Source organism: Fundulus heteroclitus, chromosome 21 (assembly GCF_011125445.2).
Source record: "Fundulus heteroclitus isolate FHET01 chromosome 21, MU-UCD_Fhet_4.1, whole genome shotgun sequence".
Classification (NCBI taxonomy): domain Eukaryota; kingdom Metazoa; phylum Chordata; class Actinopteri; order Cyprinodontiformes; family Fundulidae; genus Fundulus; species Fundulus heteroclitus.
In genome coordinates this window covers 22,720,749-22,740,678 of record NC_046381.1, presented here as the reverse complement: position 1 = coordinate 22,740,678, position 19,930 = coordinate 22,720,749, and positions in this window count along the sequence as shown.

The following is a 19,930-nucleotide window of genomic DNA, read 5'->3' as shown; positions in this document are numbered from 1 at the left end:
TGGTAATGTGGTCTTGTTTTTTCTTTAAGTTAATTGCATGTCTTTGACTTTTCTGATGTGGATTTGCTTGTTATAAGTTGGAGTTATTTCCCTTTGGTGTTGCATGTCTTTTTGATTTTTGTTTTGATTTTGAAGTGACGTTACCACCCATACCTGGCGACGCCCACCACAAATCACAGGTGTTCTCTATTGGCAAAATTGCATGCAGATTGTGAGGCCAGTAATAAAGAGAGCTGTGCAGTTGAAGCAAAAAAGACGGAGCCGGACTGATCACAGATGTGGGAACGGCACGGCGACAATGCTGGAGGACTGATGGCTGCAGAGGTTCGTCCAACCAGTCGCTGTCAAGGAACAGACGACCGGGCGTTGGAGTACGAGTGGCCGGTTTGACGTCGAGGTTCGCCGTGGTCGTAGAGGATCGATCAGCTGGTGACGGGAAGGACCGAGCTGAGGAGAGGACCACGCCACCCCCTTCGGGCTAGCTAAGAGACCTTTTAGCAGACTTTTTTTTATTGACTATGCCGTCCTCACCGCCTTATATGTTTTTATTGATTCATTCTCTTTTTAAATAAATTGTTAACTCTTAAGGCTCTTTTCGTTAAAGCCCTGCCCACAGTCACTGCAGTTCCTATTTATTAAACTCACCACTTGGGTGCCACAGATTCTGGCGTTGTTGACAGGATTACAGGATGCAGCAGGATTGTGAGCAGTGTTTTAATAGATTAACAAAAAAAAAGACGGAAACTTTTATTTGTATGGCATGGGAAACACGTGTACGGCCCAACAAAGGAGCCGACAGTGATAAAAAGGTTCTGCAGATTCAAGCCGAACCAGAAAAGAGTTTAGGTCTGGAGGGACATGAGATGCCTCCCTTCAAACCTAAAACTAGATTTGGCCCTAAGAAGCAACATGGTTTTGAGCCGCAGCAGAAGAAAGCTTCTCATGATAGGAGAGGTCAGCATGGCAGCATGGAAGGTGAGAGGTTTCAAAAATGGCACAGGCCAGATCCAGCTCGATACGGTAAGCAAACTGACAGGCCGGAAAAGCCAAAAAGCACACATGACAACAAAGGCTGGAACCTGCTCATGAAGGAGTCAATGAGAAAGGAGATGGAGGAGACTTTTCGCAGGTTGCTAGCCGAACCAACCGAAAATTCACCAACAACCTTCTAAAATCCCATCAGCAGGTGATCAGAAAACCCCTTTTCTAAGGTTTCTAGGTGAGCTAAACCATCATGAAAATGCGCATCGCTTATACTGCTCAACAGTTATCGGAGGATGTGTAACTGCAAATGCTTTTTTAGACACGGGTTCCGAGATCAGTCTAATGTGCTCAGATTTGTTTGATGAGGTGACCAGAGCTATGGTGTCTCTTGGGAAACCGTTCCAGGTGGAGACCTGTAACGTGGGCATCACTAGCTACACACAGGATCAGTCATGCATCACCAAACGGGCGTGGTTAGACATCACTTTCCGTGACATGACCCTGGTGCATCCCATCTACATATGTACTTTGGACACAGAACCTTTTCTTGTGGGTCAGGATCTGTTGAACAGATTAGCTCCACTCATCGACTGCCATCATGGTCACCTTTGGGCCCAAGTGGGTACTCCCAAGCCCCTCACTTTTGGAAGTGGACTGTCCGTCCCTATCAACCAGGTGACATGCTCAGAGGAGCCCAAAGAACTTTTAGCACCATTTCTGCCTTCAACAGAGCCGATTTCCAAATCCTCTGACACACCACCGCTTCTCAGCGATCAGAGAACTTCTCTCTGCAACCACACATCTTTCCTCTGCTCACTTAAACACTCTGGAGTTGAACCCTATAACCCCAGAGTGGCCGAAGGTGTGCACCTGGAAAGCACATTCAGGCCAGACGTGCTGCTGGCTCTTTGGTCAGAGAAATCTGCGATCAGCAGAGATCTGTACAGCTCTCTGTGCCGTGAAAAGCCCCATCTGGCTGAAACAAAACACAGCCACTACTTGCTCTCAGCAGACTGGCCTCGCCGGCTTCTGAAAGCAACGGGGGTGTGCATACTTTATGCGCAGATTGGCACAAGACAGCTCTCTCATCCTTTCAGCATTGTGGAGAATTTGCATCCTCCAGTGTTGGTGCTGATTTTCTGGTACGGCTGGGTGCACAGCTGGACACTTGTAACCAGGTCCTGTGGGCCCAAGCTCATGCGACCCCAAGTTCCTTCCTGGGCACCCCTGAAGCCATGCGATCAGGGCAAACCATCCCACAGGCCTGCCTGGTGGCTAGCGAAACAAACATGCTAATACCACCACAGACTGCAGGTGTACCTATCAGATTAGCCATCCTGAAAGGACAACAAATGCAGAGCACGCAGGTTTTCTTTCAACCCCTCTCTTATTTCCAGGAATCCAACCTGGTCATCCGGGGCACACCCCTGCTTGAGCTAAACAACCGCTCAGCTTACCTGTTAGTGGAGAATCCAACTTGCATGCCGATCCAAGTGGTGGCGAAGAAACCTCTTGGGGTGCTCATCGAAAGCTCTTTCCACGACTTTGAGCTGAGCATTCCCGTCATCGGAGACCTGCCCTTATCCTTGACCGGCAGACAGGACTCTCCAGACACCGTGTTTACTTTTCCTTCCAACATGATCCAAATCAGGCGACATGAAGCTCGGCCTGCTGGATCCATTTGTGGTGCAACGCTTGAAGCTGAAGGAAATCTGTTGATGTATGCGACAGCAACCAACCCAACAGAACCAGCACCAAATCAACCAGAGAACCGGGACTCACCCACTGAGCCCTGCCCTGGCTTCGAAACAGAAATCATGCAACAGCTGGAAAAAGCTGATGCACTGACCACTGAAACAGAGGAAACAGCTCTTAAGGAGCTGTTTTATGAGTTTCAGCCCATTCAGCCCAAAGATTCAAACGAACTTGGGATCACATTGACACATGTCCATGACTCACCAGTAGGAGAACACAGAAGCTGCAAAGCTAATCTGAAAACTCTCCAACAGGTGGCGTCCCGGCCCTTAACGGCTCAGGACACCCAGGAGTATGTACAAGGCTGCTGAACCTGCAGCCAGTTACAACCCACACGACCGCCAGACCGAGCCCTGCTTCAGCGAAGGGGGGTTACATTTCCGTGGTCACATTTGCAGACTGACTGGATCGGTCCAGTCCCCAAATCGTCAAGAGATAACAAATATCTTTTGACAATAACTGGCAGTTTCACAGATGGGTCGAATGTTTGCCGGCACCAAATGACACCGCTGTCACCACAGCAGCCCTGCTGCTAAATCACGTTTTCAGCCGGTGGGGCCTTCCCCTGTCCATCGACTTGGACAGAGGAACGCATTTCACTTCAAACATTCTGACCGTGCTTTTTGACTTGTTGGGCGTGGAAGTTAAATTCCACATCCCCTAACGCCCACAGTCATCTGGACAGGTGGAGCGAATGAACTGCTCCGTGGTCAGCATGTTAAAGGAACATGTCAGCAGCCATGACAGGGACCGGGACATAAAGCTTCCCCTGGTCCTAATGTTAATCCGCTCTACCTCACCATGCTCCACAGGGGTGACACTTTTCCAGATGATGACAGGAAGACAAAGGACACTTCCCCTGAATCTCATCTACCAGCTCGAAGACGTCAGTGTGACAACCGTCTACACGGCACACCAGTGCGTCGCTGACTTAAAAGACCGCATTAAATAGGACAAGTGCATGTTCAATTAGGACATTTTAAACATGCACTAACAAAGCAAATGTCCATACATAACTTCACGTCTATAATTTCACACTCAGCCATAACACCATGCATTGCTTTGGAAACGCTCACAGAAGTGGTAAAGAATGACATGATATATATACTCAGGTGGTTAGAAACTTAATGTAGGACCTCACTTGAGAGGTTAGTTCATCCATAAATAGCCTTGCTGAAGGATGGATTCCTCCGTACCTGGTACCAGTAGATTTGGTCGAAAAGGTTCTAAAATCTGCCTCTAGTGAAACACTGCAACCACCACAAACACACCTGGCGTTCAGCCTAGGTAGTGCAATTCCAATAGGGTGACCAAACGTCCATATTTCCCGGGACATGTCCGTATTTCACGTCCTGTCCCGGGCGTCCCGGGTTTTTTTTAGAAAGTGAGGAAATGTCCTGTTTTTTTAAATTACCTTCATTGGACCATTAAATTGACAGGCACTAGGGCACTGCGCACAGCGCTGCGTGTGACGTAATCCCTGAGCCACGTCAGTGCGGGCAGCCCTGTTCTTAATCAGAAGATAGATAGTGTGGCTGTCAGTACGGCAACAACATGCCGAAGCGCAAATGTATGTTTACCGACGATTTATAAAACAGTTTCCCCGCTTTCAGACCGGGTCGAGACAAATGGGAGGCCTTTATTGTGCTATTCATTCATTACAGGAATTGTTAAGCATTTTTTAATAAATAAATTTTGAATAAAATTATCATTTGTTATTGGAGTTATTGCTGTTGACTTTTACTGAAAAGCATTTTTAATAAACCAACTGTAAATATCATGTTATTGTAGGATTACGTAGGCCTATGTTAAGTGAGTGCATGCCACAGACATCTCTATGCATGGGAACAGAGATCCCCCCCCCCCCCCGCTCCAAGGTGCCCTGGTTTTCCCAAATGAAAATATGGTCACCCTAAATTCCAATATTTGTAAATCCTGACAACTTGGAGATAGGATTTATGCTAAACCTTCCCATCATTGAAAGAGCTAATGTGTATAGGCTTAAATCAGTATTGAATGTCGGTTTTTGGCAAGGTGAGACCCACGTACACCTACAAACCCCTCAATGTTGGCCTATCATGATGCTGACCCCAAACTTTATTTAGTCCCTAATTTGGATTTGTGTAACAAAACCAAAGACATCCACTGGGTATGCCCAAGCAACCCATTTATCAGAGACATTACGAATTACCTGTGTGGTCTAAGGAATGAATCTCCTGAACAGAACTGTCAGGCTAGAATGACCCTTAAAGATGCAGGTGTGGAAACCAAAATTGAGCAGGCAGGTAACCGCAGGCTCGTTAGCACCCCAGAGGCAGGAGCCCTGTTATCTTACGAGCAGCATGACACAGTTACTAGACTAAAACTGCCCAACCAAACCATTTTCTGTTCCCCACCTCAAGGTGCTATAGTCCACATTGGAAACATGGTTCTGCATCACCTTGACGTTGACAAATATGACTCAGAGATTGAAATAATAGATGTCTTTAAGGGATACAATTTCAGCATTGATGTCAGCATTGAAAGACAGCTTTTACTTGCAGGCACCCAGCTGATTAAATTCAGTCTCACTCCATCAGAGTTGAGCTCGGTCCCTCTGCTTCGCTTCCCTAGAGCTACAGAGTCGACCGACACTCACATTATGACCATTATTGTGGTTCTCCTTGTATTTGGATGGGCCATCACTACTGTGATGGCGTATGCAGCATACAAGCAGATCAAACAGTTGCAAACCAGGATTGACACCCTCACCTTCGTCGCCCACAGGTTCGTAACACCAGCTCCTCAAAGGCAACAAGCTGATTAGACTACGAACCGCTGTCTCTTTCCTTTTCCTTTCCCTTTTTCCCTCTCTCCTTTCTTTGGTTCAAAGTTCAAACCCGATGACCAATGAATGTATCGACAACGGTGATTGTGAAGTTTGCATTTTCTTTTTTTTTTCATTTATTGTTTACCTTATTAGCCAATAGAAAGTACTAGCTATAGCTTAGTCTGCCCAGGCTAGGTCACTGACCCAGGCACAATGAATGCTTTGTTTTTTTTTCCTCGTCTTGGATGATGAACGGAACTGCATGAATCCCGAAGGACTACTAGAAAGACTATTAGGTTGTTCCACTCATGCACAACGGATCTTCGTCACGCCAGAATGGAATTGGTTGTAGCTTTAAAGACTGTGACCAGCATCCCACTCTTCAAAGCTAAAGGGGGGTATGTAATGCCAGTTCAAACGTGACGAGACTGCATTAATTCGGGACATGACGGACTGCGTTTCCCATGATGCAATGTGGTCAAAATGGCCACCAACTCCCATCATGCAACGCGGCCCAAAATGGCTGCCGCCCTAACAACGGAGCGGAGAGATAACGTTACTAGGCAAAAGTTGATAAAAATCGGCCACGCAGGACAATCTGCCTTCTTTCTCTGGCACACCGCCAACCTGAGAAGACATACAGCTGTATTAATTACCCACATGCCATGTGCTCGAGTTTCTCGCTGGACCGAGATTTTTCGACGTAAACGTTATTCCCTGCTTTGCATAGTAGGAGGTCGACTCTAAAATACTGGAAGCCGCCTTATCTCCCAGTGATCGAAAGAGGACTACGCTTTGCTGGGCCGAGCAAAAGCGACTGTTGAGCCCGGAGGAAGAAACGAAAGAGCCTCCTCGCCCGCCCCTGCTGCTGCCTGCTCTGGTGCGTTCAGGACGCCGCGTGATCCGAAGCGCTCACCCCGAAGCCGGGATTTCATTCGGGACCACCTCAAAGTAACGGGGTTCTCCCCTTTTATTTCTTTTTCATCCATAGGATGTTTAGAAGTGCCTGGGCAGACGTTAGAACTTTGTAGGTGCATGTTAAAGCTTTTATTCCACGACGAAGTTGGAATTATTTTGCTGAATGTTTTTCTTTGTATGTGCATGCATTTTACAATTGATTTTGCTGTGTTGATTGTGGTTTATCAATAACCCCGCCGTGGGTCACTGTTTCAGTTATTTTCCATCTTCTTCCATGCTTTTCCCCCCCTCTCTTCTTCTTATCAGCAAATTTAATCTAGTTGTCCGAGCCCAACTCGCGGTCATGGCTTAAACTCCCAGTTAGCCACGCCCTCTCGAAGCTCCTATCAGCATAAGCGTGGGTACGTCATTAGGACCTCCCCTCACGCATCACGTAAATTGGTAGACCATACGTCATCGTAGCAGCCATCTTGGGAGGGTGACGTACGTCTGGACTGTAGGGAGCTTAGCTGAACTAGCTTTTGTAAGACATCAAAGCGTCCAGTGAGATTCCCGAAGCTGTTCTGCCTGTCAATGCTGATACGTCAAATGCCGGTGTTTTGAGGGCGGTGTTAAACAACTGTGAGTTAAGATCTGCTAACCGCTCATTTTAATCGATTGTTTATTTTTGTTTTGTTCTTTTATTTCCACATATATGTTTTGCATTTCAATCTGAAAAACTCACACAGAAAGAAAAGGCAATTAGAAGAATTTTATTGATACAATATTTTAAGAGTTTGGCGCTCAGACCTCGGCAGGAAAAATTCACGCTGAATTATACTTCAATATGCATAAGCAGGCGTATGAGAATAGGGATATTTCCCCCCAGGTCTGAAACTGGTGGTGGAGTGGAGATACATAAAGTTTGTTCAGTCCATATGCTGAATTGTTTGAGCAAGATGTCCAACTTGATAAACACAGGTTTGCATGAACTGTCCATGATGAGCAAGCATGAAGCGACTGTGGAGAGGAAAAACTCCCCTTTGGGAAGAAACCTCTGGCAGAACCAGGCTCAGCATGGCGGTCTTCTGCCGGACCGTTTTAAGGAGTGACTGGGAATTCCATAAGAGTCCAGGAGGAATTACACTCTGATAGGGATGAGGTTGAAGGAGGACCGTAGGAAAGCCAGGCGAAGCTTGCTACGATGGTGGAGAAGGGGATGGAGGTGGGTTGAAACCGGTCAACAGAGTCCAAACCGGACACGGCGCAGCCACCGCTTGCTCGCTGAGGAGAAGGCCGAGACGAGGATGTGGAGTTCTTTTTAAGATGAACCCAGGATACTGATTGGCTTCGAGGAGGAGCAGTTCAAAGCTGATTGGCTTGTGTCGGAGGCGGATGAGTCCCTGATTGATGGAGGTAGGCAATAGAGTTTCTTCAGTCTAAATTTTCGCTTAAGCTGCATTTCAATCTGAAAAACTCACACAGAAAGAAAAGGCAATTAGAAGAATTTTATTGATACAATATTTTAAGAGTTTGGCGCTCAGACCTCGGCAGGAAAAATTCATGCTGAATTATACTTCAATATGCATAAGCAGGCGTATGAGAATAGGGATATTTCCCCCCAAAAATTGCAGAGGTCGAGGCCGGTGCGTCAAACAGGGCCGGTTGCCGCGAAGGCCTACCAAAGTTGAGTGAGATGAATGGGGAGGTGAGGTGAGGTGTATGGTAAGGTGCATGAATAGAGATGGTCAGTCTCAGGATGATACTTGGAACTGAAAGGCTTGCAAATGGGAATGTCTGAAGCGAAATACGACATTAGTGCAATGGTTCTTGCGCTTGCCAAAAAGCAGGCCGAGAGATGATTTGGAGTTGCTGTTTAAGGTGAACGCTGGATGATGATTGGGCTTCGAGGAGGTGTGGCTCGAAGCGATTGCTCCATTGGAGGCGAACAAGCCTCTGATTGAATGGAAGTAAGCAGAAGTTCTTCGGTTGTATTCCCGCCTTTAGCATCATTCAAACTAAAGACTCACAAAGAGAAAAGCGATTAGACAATTTATTGATACAATAGTTTAAACTTTGGCGCTCGGACCTCAGCAGGAACATAAACAGTGATTTATACTTTAACGTAGATAAGCAGATGTATGAGAATAGGGAAATTATCCCCCAAAAAATGCCGAGGTCCAGGCCAGAGCGTCAGCAAGTTCAGAAGGCAGAGAGAAGGAGAAGGATGAGTAATGAAGGAGAAAAGATGTGAAAGCTTAGCAAAGAGGGCCATTGCCGCAAAGGCTTACCAAAATTTAAACAAGATGAATGGAAAGATGAGGTGAGGTTGATGGAGAGGTGGAAGGTGAGGTGAATGGTCAGTTTCGGGCTGATGCACGTGATGAATGAATGATCATGGCAGGGAGCAAGGCGGGCAGCATGCAGGGGACATGGCAGGGAATCACAGGGAGCATGTCATAGAGAACGCAGGGAACCACAGGGAGCATGGCAGAGAACGCAGGGAGCATGGCAGAGAACGCAGGGAGCATGGCAGAGAACGCAGGGAGCATGGCAGAGAACGCAGGAGGCATGGCAGAGAACACACAGGGAGCATGGCAGGGAGCATGGCAGGGAAGAGGGCGTTGCAAGGAGCATGGAAGGAAACACATGGCAAGGAGCATAGAAGGAAACACGTGGCAAGGAGCATAGAAGGAAACACATGGCAGGGCAGGCCGCATGGCAGGAAACACATGGCAGGACAGGCCGCATGGCAGGAAACACATGGCAGGGCAGGCCGCATGGCAGGGAGGAGGGTGTTGCAGGGAGCGTAGAAGGAAACATGGCAAGGAGCATAGAAGGAAACATGGCAAGGAGCATAGAAGGAAACACATGGCAAGGAGCATAGAAAGAAACACATGGCAAGGAGCACAGAAGGAAACACATGGCAAGGAGCATAGAAGGAAACACATGGCAAGGAGCATGGAAGGAAACACATGGCAGGGCAGGCCGCATGGCAGGGAGGAGGGCGTTGCAGGGAGCGTAGAAGGAAACATGGCAAGGAGCATAGAAGGAAACATGGCAAGGAGCATAGAAGGAAACACATGGCAAGGAGCATAGAAGGAAACACATGGCAAGGAGCATAGAAGGAAACACATGGCAAGGAGCATGGAAGGAAACACATGGCAGGGCAGGCCGCATGGCAAGAAACATGGCAGGGCAGGCCGCATGGCAGGGAGGAGGGCGTTGCAGGGAGCGTAGAAGGAAACATGGCAAGGAGCATAGAAGGAAACACGGCAAAGAGCATAGAAGGAAACACGGCAAGGAGCATAGAAGGAAACACATGGCAAGGAGCATAGAAGGAAACATGGCAAGGAGCATAGAAGGAAACATGGCAAAGAGTATGGCAGGGAAGGCCGCATGGCAGGGAGCATGGCAGGGAACACGCAGGGAGCACACTGGGAGCATGCAAGGAGTATGCAGGGAACGTAGTGGGGAACATGGCGGGGAACATGAATAAATGAATGACCATGAAAGAATGAACAGAATAACAGGACAACTGCATGGCGGGACGCCTGGATGACAGGATAAATAACAGAAGATGCTTAGGGATGATGCACATAAATGAATGAGTGACCAAGAGGGAATGAACAGGACAGGAAGCGGGCTTAATGAGACCTGAATGAGATTTGAATCCACCACCAGTATTCGTAGTTAAATTACCTTTTAAGATGAGCATTAGGCGGCTAAGATGAATGAAAAGTAAGAGCAGATATGTGAGGCATGCTGATGATAGCCATCGCCCAACGATTGGGCTCCACAAGCGTCTGCTGTTGCGCAGCTCACATCCTGAATGCTGAAATAACTCTAGATGAAAGGCCACAAGATTAACGATTTCTTTGACAATTTCACGAATCTGCAAACCAACTGTTTTTAGAATCCTCCAAAACTTACGGATGCACATCCGTAAAATTTAACGCATCTACAGACAAAAAGACATTATAGAAAGTGTATTTCAAATCCGGACGAGAAGCAAGCCAGACCAGAAGGAAAGTTCAGAACGGCAACTCTTAACCAGAGTATCCTGTTCAAGGAGGGAAGGAAACGAAATTAGTGAGCTCAAGCTGCCTGGAAATAAAAACGTGACTCTTGAAATGATGCACCTGCGAGATTGAGGTGACCGAGCAAGGAGAGCAGCCGACGCTCAGAAATAACTGATATGAAACTGATATCTCGAGAATTCGAGAGCTTGTCTGCAGGCAAAAGCCATCATGGAACTAGGTTAAGATCAATACGTAGAACTCAATGCAGGCTGACAGGTTTAGTTTGAGAAAAACAACTGGGAATAGTGAAAAGACACGGGTAACACTTCTTAAGACATAATCGATAATATTTGCTTAGCTCATAAATGCGTAGAATGCCAAACGCATACCAAATGCTGTTATGAATCGATTATCTTATTTAGCTTATTCCATGTTGTTTGGATGAATTTAATAATTTAATTCAGATTCTGCACTGCATCCTGCTAACTGATGATCTCATTGCTTAGTAGCTTTAGTTAGCCTCACGCCTGCAGAGAGGATCCGTAATTGAATATAGTATCAACCAGACAACAGCACCTTCAGTGATGCTCTCCGGATATTCATCTTGAATGAATTCTTGAACCTAAAAGAAGAAATAGACAATCCCTAAATACATGAGCAAGTTGCTGTTAAAGATTGCCCAATACTCAAACCATCCCCACAGCCATCCGGACGTAGGGTCCCAGCTGACATTCAGATAATACCTACGAACAAAACCTTAAATAACTTTAACATGTATAATTTCACAACACCTGAAGAATCGATTGGCAAAACATTGAAATGACAAGAGTGACAGAAGTGGCCTGGTCAGCATGAATGAGAAGTCTGAACCCAATACAGACCAGCCCAAGCGGATGCCAAATTGCACCAGAGTTGCAGCGGTTTAATAACGATTGGTATCAATTGCTGAATTTAAAATGCAGCTACTCCAACCAGTAGGTGGCAGCAATGCCACCACAAGCCCGGTGGCTACCGGCAACACCAGAAGAAGAAGAAAATGAAAACAAACAGTAACATGAAATACGTTCGCCTGAATAGAGGACGAACATGGGTGAATACATATTACCTGAGCTGGCTCCGAACGCATTAGCGAGTGAATGAGAGAGTAGATCCGGCTGAAAAGTTGCGGCCGGGACGAGCGGCAAGGTGGCGCCGCAAAGCCGATGAAAACCAGAGGAGGTCCCGGATGAGTCGGCGGATCCGCGAACCAAGAGCCAGCCCCACGGGACTGCGGGATCAGTTTGAGAAAGACCCCGGCGCGCTATGAAGCGAAGCTGACCGGAACTTAGGCAGAGTTGGGACGCGTCTGCGTCGCTTGCGAGTTCATTGCACCAGGAATCGGAGCTGACGAAAACAGAGGTCGGAAAGGAAGATGTGCAGCTAGACGGTATTCCTATGGCAGGAGGATTTCAGGATAAGTTATTGTCTCTTGAAACCGGTCAACAGAGTCCAAACCGGACACGGCGCAGCCACCGCTTGCTCGCTGAGGAAAAGGCCGAGACGAGGATGTGGAGTTCTTTTTAAGATGAACCCAGGATACTGATTGGCTTCGAGGAGGAGCAGTTCAAAGCTGATTGGCTTGTGTCGGAGGCGGATGAGTCCCTGATTGATGGAGGTAGGCAATAAAGTTTCTTCAGTCTGAATTTTCGCTTAAGCTGCATGTTTAGTTTTAGTAGTGAGTAAGAATTCCAAAGTTGTTGAATCAGAGAATTACTGTAACAGGGAATTGCTTTTGGTTCAATAAAACCAACCACAATAGACATTGTTTTGTGTTCAATCCAATTCACAGTTACATGGTTATTCAGAAATCAGAGCTAACCTCCTTTGGAGTTAACATCTGACATTAATACAGAGACAATATCATTGGATGGTGATAAGGAATAAGGATTTAAACCCTAATTGCAGTTACATTGGGGTTCTCACAGCCTGCCGGATAAACCTCGTCGGTTAAAAGTCCGACCAGATCATTTATTCCAGTATAAATGAGTTCATAACAGCAAATTAACTAATGCATTAGTGGTATAAATACTTACAAGCTTATAGCTAACATTACCACCATTTGAACTATATTTTGTTATAGCGGAATTTTGAGTTGAATTATTTATTATTTAAATTATAATACCAAATTATAATCAATAATAATAATTGGCATATTCACACAGCTTCTGGCATAACATATTGGTGGTTTAAAAAAAAAAAAGAAAACACATTTGTCTTTTAAAAATGATGATGCCCATTCATCCTGGTGCCCCATGAATCCCTAAATTTATATAGTAAAAGGTTTTGATGGTGCTATACTTCAGGTGTTAAGGCGGGTCGTGCCCCTGGACCCTGATGCAACCTGCAGTGCTGTTTAAGAGGAGGCTCTTCTATTGGAAGAAAGAACACAGTCCAATATGGCCTCAAATGACATGTGCTGCGGTAAGGACCTCTAATGCTGACCAATGTCACCAGCAGAGCGACGTGTGGAAACAGGAGCTGAAGAAGGAACTCCTTGAGGAGCCCAGGGATGAGAGGGCTGTACCAAGAGGTTGGCCGCCTCTACCAAGTCGACGACGTGGATGTCCACGGGGGTCGAGATGTCGACCTAGCTGTTTACGACAGTGGTGTGGTACAAGTCCGGCTTGTAGGATGGGGGTTCCCTAGGGGAAAGCCAAGGCTTCAGCCTGTATGAGGCTAGTGGAACAACCAGGTTTAACACTTGGAAGTTGGTAAGCTGGCCACCCTAGTGCAAAAATTGGAGAAAGTGTTTTTCTAAACATGATTATTTTGGTCGGACGGATGCCGTCAAGCACACCATTCCAATGGGAGATGCATGCCCTCCAAAGGAGAGACTCAGCCACCACTCACGTATGAAGAAATTAGGTCACTGCTAACAGACATGTTGGGGACACAGGTCTGGTTTATAATGTTAGGCCAGAGAAGGGTGGGAAGGAACAAACCTTGTACAAAAAAGCTCTTTCCACTGACGCATTGGGGGAACAACCTCCCGTTGGAACGTATGAACTACCTGTAATGCTCTACCCTGTTGATGAAGAACAAGTACTGCGCCGTTCTACACGTGCTACGAGAGGTCAATGCCCTTCTCGCTACAGAGACTAAATGTCGGCCGGGACTGGCCTTGTTAAAGTATGTGTGTGTGTGTGTGGGGGGGGGGTGGTTATGTGGTCTTGTTTTTTCTTTAAGTTAATAGCATGTCTTTGACTTTTCTGATTTGGATTTGCTTGTTATAAGTTGGAGTTATTTCCCTTTGGTGTTGCATGTCTTTTTGATTTTGTTTTGATTTTGAAGTGACGTTACCACCCATACCTGACGACGCCCACCACAAATCACAGGTGTTCTCTATTGGCAAAATTGCATGCAGATTGTGAGGCCAGTAATAAAGAGAGCTGTGCAGTTGAAGCAAAAAAGACGGAGCCGGACTGATCACAGATGTGGGAACGGCAGGGCGACAATGCTGGAGGACTGATGGCTGCAGAGGTTCGTCCAACCAGTCGCTGTCAAGGAACAGACGACCGGGCGTTGGAGTACGAGTGGCCGGTTTGACGTCGAGGTTCGCCGTGGTCGTAGAGGATCGATCAGCTGGTGACAAGCAAGGCTGGAGGACTGGCTGCTGCAGAGGTTCGTCCAACTGGTCGCTACCAAGGAACGAATGACCGGGCGTTGGAGTATAAGTGGCCGGATCGCCGCTGAAATTCGCCCGTGGCCGTGGAGGACCGGTTGGCGGGTGACGGGAGGGACTGAGCGCCGGAGGGGACCGTGGCTGGATCGGCGTCGAGATTCGCCATGGTTGTAGAGGATCGATCAGCTGGTGACGGGAAGGACCGAGCTGAGGAGAGGACCACGCCCACCCTTCGGGCTAGCTAGGAGACCTTTTAACTGACTTTTTTTATTGACTCTGCCGCTCCTCACCGCCTTATATGTTTTTATTGATTCATTCTCTTTTTAAATAAATTGTTAACTCTTAAGGCTCCTTAATCTTATATTCTCCCGCAGAAAAACGGTATGATTTGTCGCTAGAAAATGTTGATAATGAGAAAACATGGGGTTCTCACAAGTTGTGTAAAGTAATGCAATTTTAGGAAAACTTTTTCCAGTAACAGGAAAGTTACGAAAATGTAATTTTTGTTGTACAGTTTTTGAAAAGTAATGAAAAAAAGAGTGTGAAATAAAAAAAAAAAAGCAAAATTAGTGGACATTGACATGCACACAACAGTTATTGTGTAGTGTATATTGTCTGGTCTAAACCTGTTAGTGCCACATGTGTTGTATGTATTTGCCCAGAAGCATCCCAGACGGTTGACATTTGTAAACCCATAATCATCGTCATCATAAAGTTGAAGGTGTTCTTTGTCAAGTCTTACAGTTCTGTTATAGGCTTATAGCTTAACTTCACCATACATGTTCATTGGTTTAACTTGCTTTAAAGTTTTTTTTTCTTAAAATAGTTTATCTGGTTAAAATATATTGTTAAAATACATGTATATTCAAAACTCCTTTGTCACTTGAACCATACCAAACAGTTTTTAAGTCCTTTGGTCTTTTTATTTCATTTTCTGTATAAATATCATTTCTGGAAATAAAGAAAATCTTTGTTTGATTAATTGTTGATAAGGATAATTTTTTTCTTCAAACTACTTTTTAACCTTGTGCATGCTGTAAAAACCGAGACATTTTGGCTTAAAAATCCTTTTTCAATTACAACTAGAAAAATTTGCATTTCCTGCGAAAATGCACTGTGAATGCAGATGGCTGAATGATTGAGCAAAAGATGCAGAAGATCTTTGAAGAAGAGAAAAAATTGCTGAAAAGCATTGAAGAAGTTGAAAAAGTTGAAGAAGTTGAAAAAGTTGAAGAATTTGAAAGAGTTGAAGAATTTGAACATGAAATAACAATAGCTGAATGATTACAAGAAAAAACTGAGGGAATGGCACCAAACATTTCCTAACTCATTCTAAACACTGAATCGTTTAACAAAGCAGAAGTAGAATTTCAAACTTGAATATACTGTAGCCAGTGTATTAATATACTGTAGTGGGCCTAGGAGTATAAGGGGTTTCGCCCCCATTAAAAAGCATTGGATGTTTGACACCTCCTAACATGGAGATGCTTTACGTGACGAGGACCAAACTTATTGTGGAGCATTCTGTATAAAGGAGGTACAGACTCTGTAAAGCAGAAGTTTGTCCGAGCTTCCTAGAGCTACTTCCAATTAGCAACATGCTAACCATTAGCCGCTAACATGGTTGTGCTCAGGATCACCGGGTGATTGTACTCTGTCAGTTTGGTCCAAATCCTGTACTGGGAAGTGCCTCAAATAGGGGTGCCAATACTTAATATCGCCAAACGTCACCAAAGTTCATGGGTCAGATTGGCCTCCTTTAGCAACTCAGCCTCACCACATCTGGGCCCAGAACTCAATATTTGACCAAAATGGTCAGTAGCGCCATTTCCCACAGGTGGGTGGTGCTGTATTGGCCAATTGGGTCGTGTCTGGGCATCATGCCAGGTCCTGTTGGAAGCAAAGGCCCAATAGGAAAGCATGTCCCGAACAAATCGCTCTAGCTGAAAAAGTATAAGAGATATCAAAACAATTATTTCACTGTGAGTATCAGCAGGCTTTTGAGGACTATGTTGCTCATTTTTATGTTTGTACAAAAATCGGTGTAGGCACAGCGACGATGTAAAAAAGTGGATCATTTGGGGTGATGGAGGTCCAAAGCGTCTTCAGGATTTTGCAAATTCGCTACTCCCGAACAAATTGTTCCTGCGGAAAAACCGTAACAGTTATCCACAAAATTCCTTTTTTTGTGAGTGCCAGAAGGGTTGGGACATTCATATGTGAAAGTCTCATGCCTGTAGATCAAACGGTTTAGGAGTAGCAACGATGCGAAAACGTGTGATGTTTTGGATTTTCAGACGTCATTTTTCAAAACCGCTCCATAGGAAATGAATGGGGGAGGTTTCGGGTTTGTGTCGCTCTGGGGTGATTTGCGAAAAATCTATAAATGCTACACCAATGACGGTTACATTTCCTGAATCCAGACAAAAATTCCTACGTTTTGATGTATAATTCATGTTGATAGGTTGAAAATTGAGCGAGTGAGAAGAAGTTGTTCGGAGAATAAGAATTTGTTGAATTTCTAGAGTGCGCACTCTATAACTGCCTCCTTGACGACCATAGCAACGCATGTTATTTGCTGAATTTCTTGAAAAGCCAAAATTATTTTAAGGAGGTACTATATGAAAATGGTAAAAGATATGAAAAAGCTGAAATATACCATAATAGCTGAAAGATATCACTACATTTTAAAAGTTGAATGGTGTTTCTAGCTGAAAGTAGGCTGAAGCAGTAAGCTGTCAAAAAGCAGCTGAAATGAGCGGAATTTTAGTGAATTACATTCATTTCCTATGGGAGGAAAAAAGCTGAAAATTTGCAGAAAAAAGCTGAATATTTTAAAAAGTTGAAGAGATATAAATACAAAAAGATATAGCCATCGATTCCAGAAGAAGCTGAATAGTTTAAAAGTTGAATGGTTGAAATCGGAGAAAAATTGTAGGAGGAGAAGCGAATCAAACTTTAAACAACAAAAACGCGAAAGAGGATCTCAATAACTGTGAATGCCTACTGCATTCACAGTAAATATACTGTAGCCATATGTGGGCCTGCATTTCTAGGAGTATAAGGGGTTTTGCCCCCAATGAAAAGCATTGGATGTTTGACACCTCCTAACTTGGAGATGCTTTATGCGACGAGCCCCAAATTTATTGTGGAGCATTCTGTATAAAGGAGGTACAGACTCTGTAAAGCAGAAGTTTGTAGGACATTCCTAGAGCTACTTCCGGTTAGCAACATGCTAACCATTAGCCGCTAACAGGGTTATGTTCAGTATCACCGTGTGATGGTACTGTGTTAGTTTGGTCCAAATCATGTACTGGGAAGTGCCTCAAATAGGGGTGCCAATACTTAATGTCACCAAAGGTCACCAAAGGTCATGGGTCAGATTGGCCTCCTTTAGCAACTCAGCCTCACCACATCTGGGCCCAGAACTCAACATATGACCAAAATGGTGTGTAGCGCCATTTCCCACAGGTGGGTGGTGCTGTATTGCCCAATTGGGTCGTCTCTGGGCATCATGCCAGGTCCTGTTGGAAGCAAAGGCCCAATAGGAAAGCGTGTGAAATCCAAAATGTGACAGAAAAGTCACACATGCCTCATGATTGCTTGGAAATTTAAAAATGTTAAGAGGAAGTGACTGTGCGAATTTCAGATTCCTACATTCATCACAGCCACTGCAGTGGGCGTCGAAAGTTGCCATTCTATCCGAATGGAGCCTGTGCCTGACCTAATAACCTCTGGCCAGCAGAGTTCCGTCGTCATGGAAACTCACTCACACCTCTGCTGCATGCCAGTCTACGGAAATGCAGACACTTTGCTCAGACTATGTCCCATAGGATTATAATGGAGAACATTGCCTCGCACAACACTTCATATCTCCTGATCCGTAAATGGTAGATACGTAATTTTTTCTGCGTTTACTTTTTAACGGATAGGGAAAGAAAACTTGCTATCGGTTTTTGCTGGAAATATTTTAATAAAGGCGTAACAAATTATGATATAAAGGGGATTTTTAAGGAATTTCAGAAATCCTCTAAAAACGGTCCCGAACAAATCGCTGTAGCTGAAAAAGTATAAGAGATATCAAAATAATTCTTTCACTGTGAGTATCAGCAGGCTTTTGAGGACTATGGTGCTCATTTTTATGTTTGTACAAAAATTGGTGTAGGCACAGCGACGATGTAAAAAAGTGGTTAATGTGGAAAAATGCAGCTGTAAATCATTTTCAGGATTTTGCACATTCGCTACTCCCAAACAAATTGTTCCTGCGCAAAACCGTAACAGTTATCCAAAAAAATCCTTTTTTGTGAGTGCCAGAAGGGTTGGGACATTCATGTGTGAAAGTCCCATACCTGTACATCAAACGGTTTAGGAGTAGCGATGATGCAAAAACGTGTGATGTTTTGGATTTTCAGATGTCATTTTTCAAAACCGCTCCATAGGAAATGAATGGGGGAGGTTTCGGGTTTGTGTCGCTCTGAGGTGATTTGCGAAAAATCTATAAATGCTACACCAATGAGGGTTACATTTCCTGAATCCAGACAAAAATTCCTACGTTTTGATGTATAATTCATGTGGATAGGTTGAAAATTGAGCGAGTGAGAAGAAGTTGCTCGGAGAAGAAGAATTTGTTTAATTTCTAGTGTGCACTCTATAACTGCCTCCTTGACGACCATAGCAACGCATGTTATTTGCTGAATTTCTTGAAAAGCCCAAAATTATTTTAAGGAGGTAGTATATGAAAATGGTAAAAGATATGAAAAAGCTGAAATATACCATAATAGCTGAAAGATATCACTACATTTTAAAAGTTGAATGGCGTTTCTAGCTAAAAGTAGGCTGAAGCAGTAAGCTGTCAAAAAGCAGCTGAAATGAGCGGAATTTTAGTGAATTACATTAATTTCCTATGGGACAAAAAAAAAGCTGAAATTTTGCAGAAAAAGCTGAATATTTGAAAAAGTTGAAAAGATATAAGTACAAAAAGATATAGCCATCAATTCCAGAAAAAGCTGAATAGTTTAAAAGTTGAATGGTTAAAATCGGAGAAAAACTGTAGGAGGAGAAGCGAATCAAACTTTAAACAGTAAAAAGGTGAAAGAGGATCTCAATAACTATGAATGCCTACTGCATTCACAGTAATAATAAAGAATAAAGAGAAACAGGATCTCAAGAACTGTGAATGCCTACTGCATTCACAGTAATTACAATAATGTAATCATGCTAATTCCACTTCATCCATTAAAATGATTATCATTTAAAAAACCCTTAGATGAATAATTAGGGTAGTGTGAAAGAGTAAAGGTGGCATTCTTTGGTCATTTAGCCTTACATTGTCTTGACATGACCCTTGACCCCATACCCTTAGGTGCGCACCCCCCTTTGAAAAATCCTGGATCTGCCCCTGTTTGGACCCACAAACTTCCAACCTTTACCCAATTTTCTCTAAAAAAACGCTTCCTCCTTGTACCAATATTGTTAGAATATAATTAGAATAAATATTTATAAACATAATGTTAAAATGGTCAAACTGAGATGGGTTTTCTGATTAGGAGGTTTTTAGATCAACAAAAATTATGGGAAAAGTGATAAACCTTTGAACATGCAACTGTACGGATGATGGAAAACTGGTGATTGACATTACACTTATTTTTATCACTCATGTGCTCATCTAGAAAAAGGTACAGCATGAATAAATTGTGACTAACCTGACTAGTCACACCAATCATACCCATTGGCTGTGTTAAACTATAGACCTTTTTCACGGTCTCCCTTGGTTCTTTTATCTGGTAATGTGGTGTTTCTGTT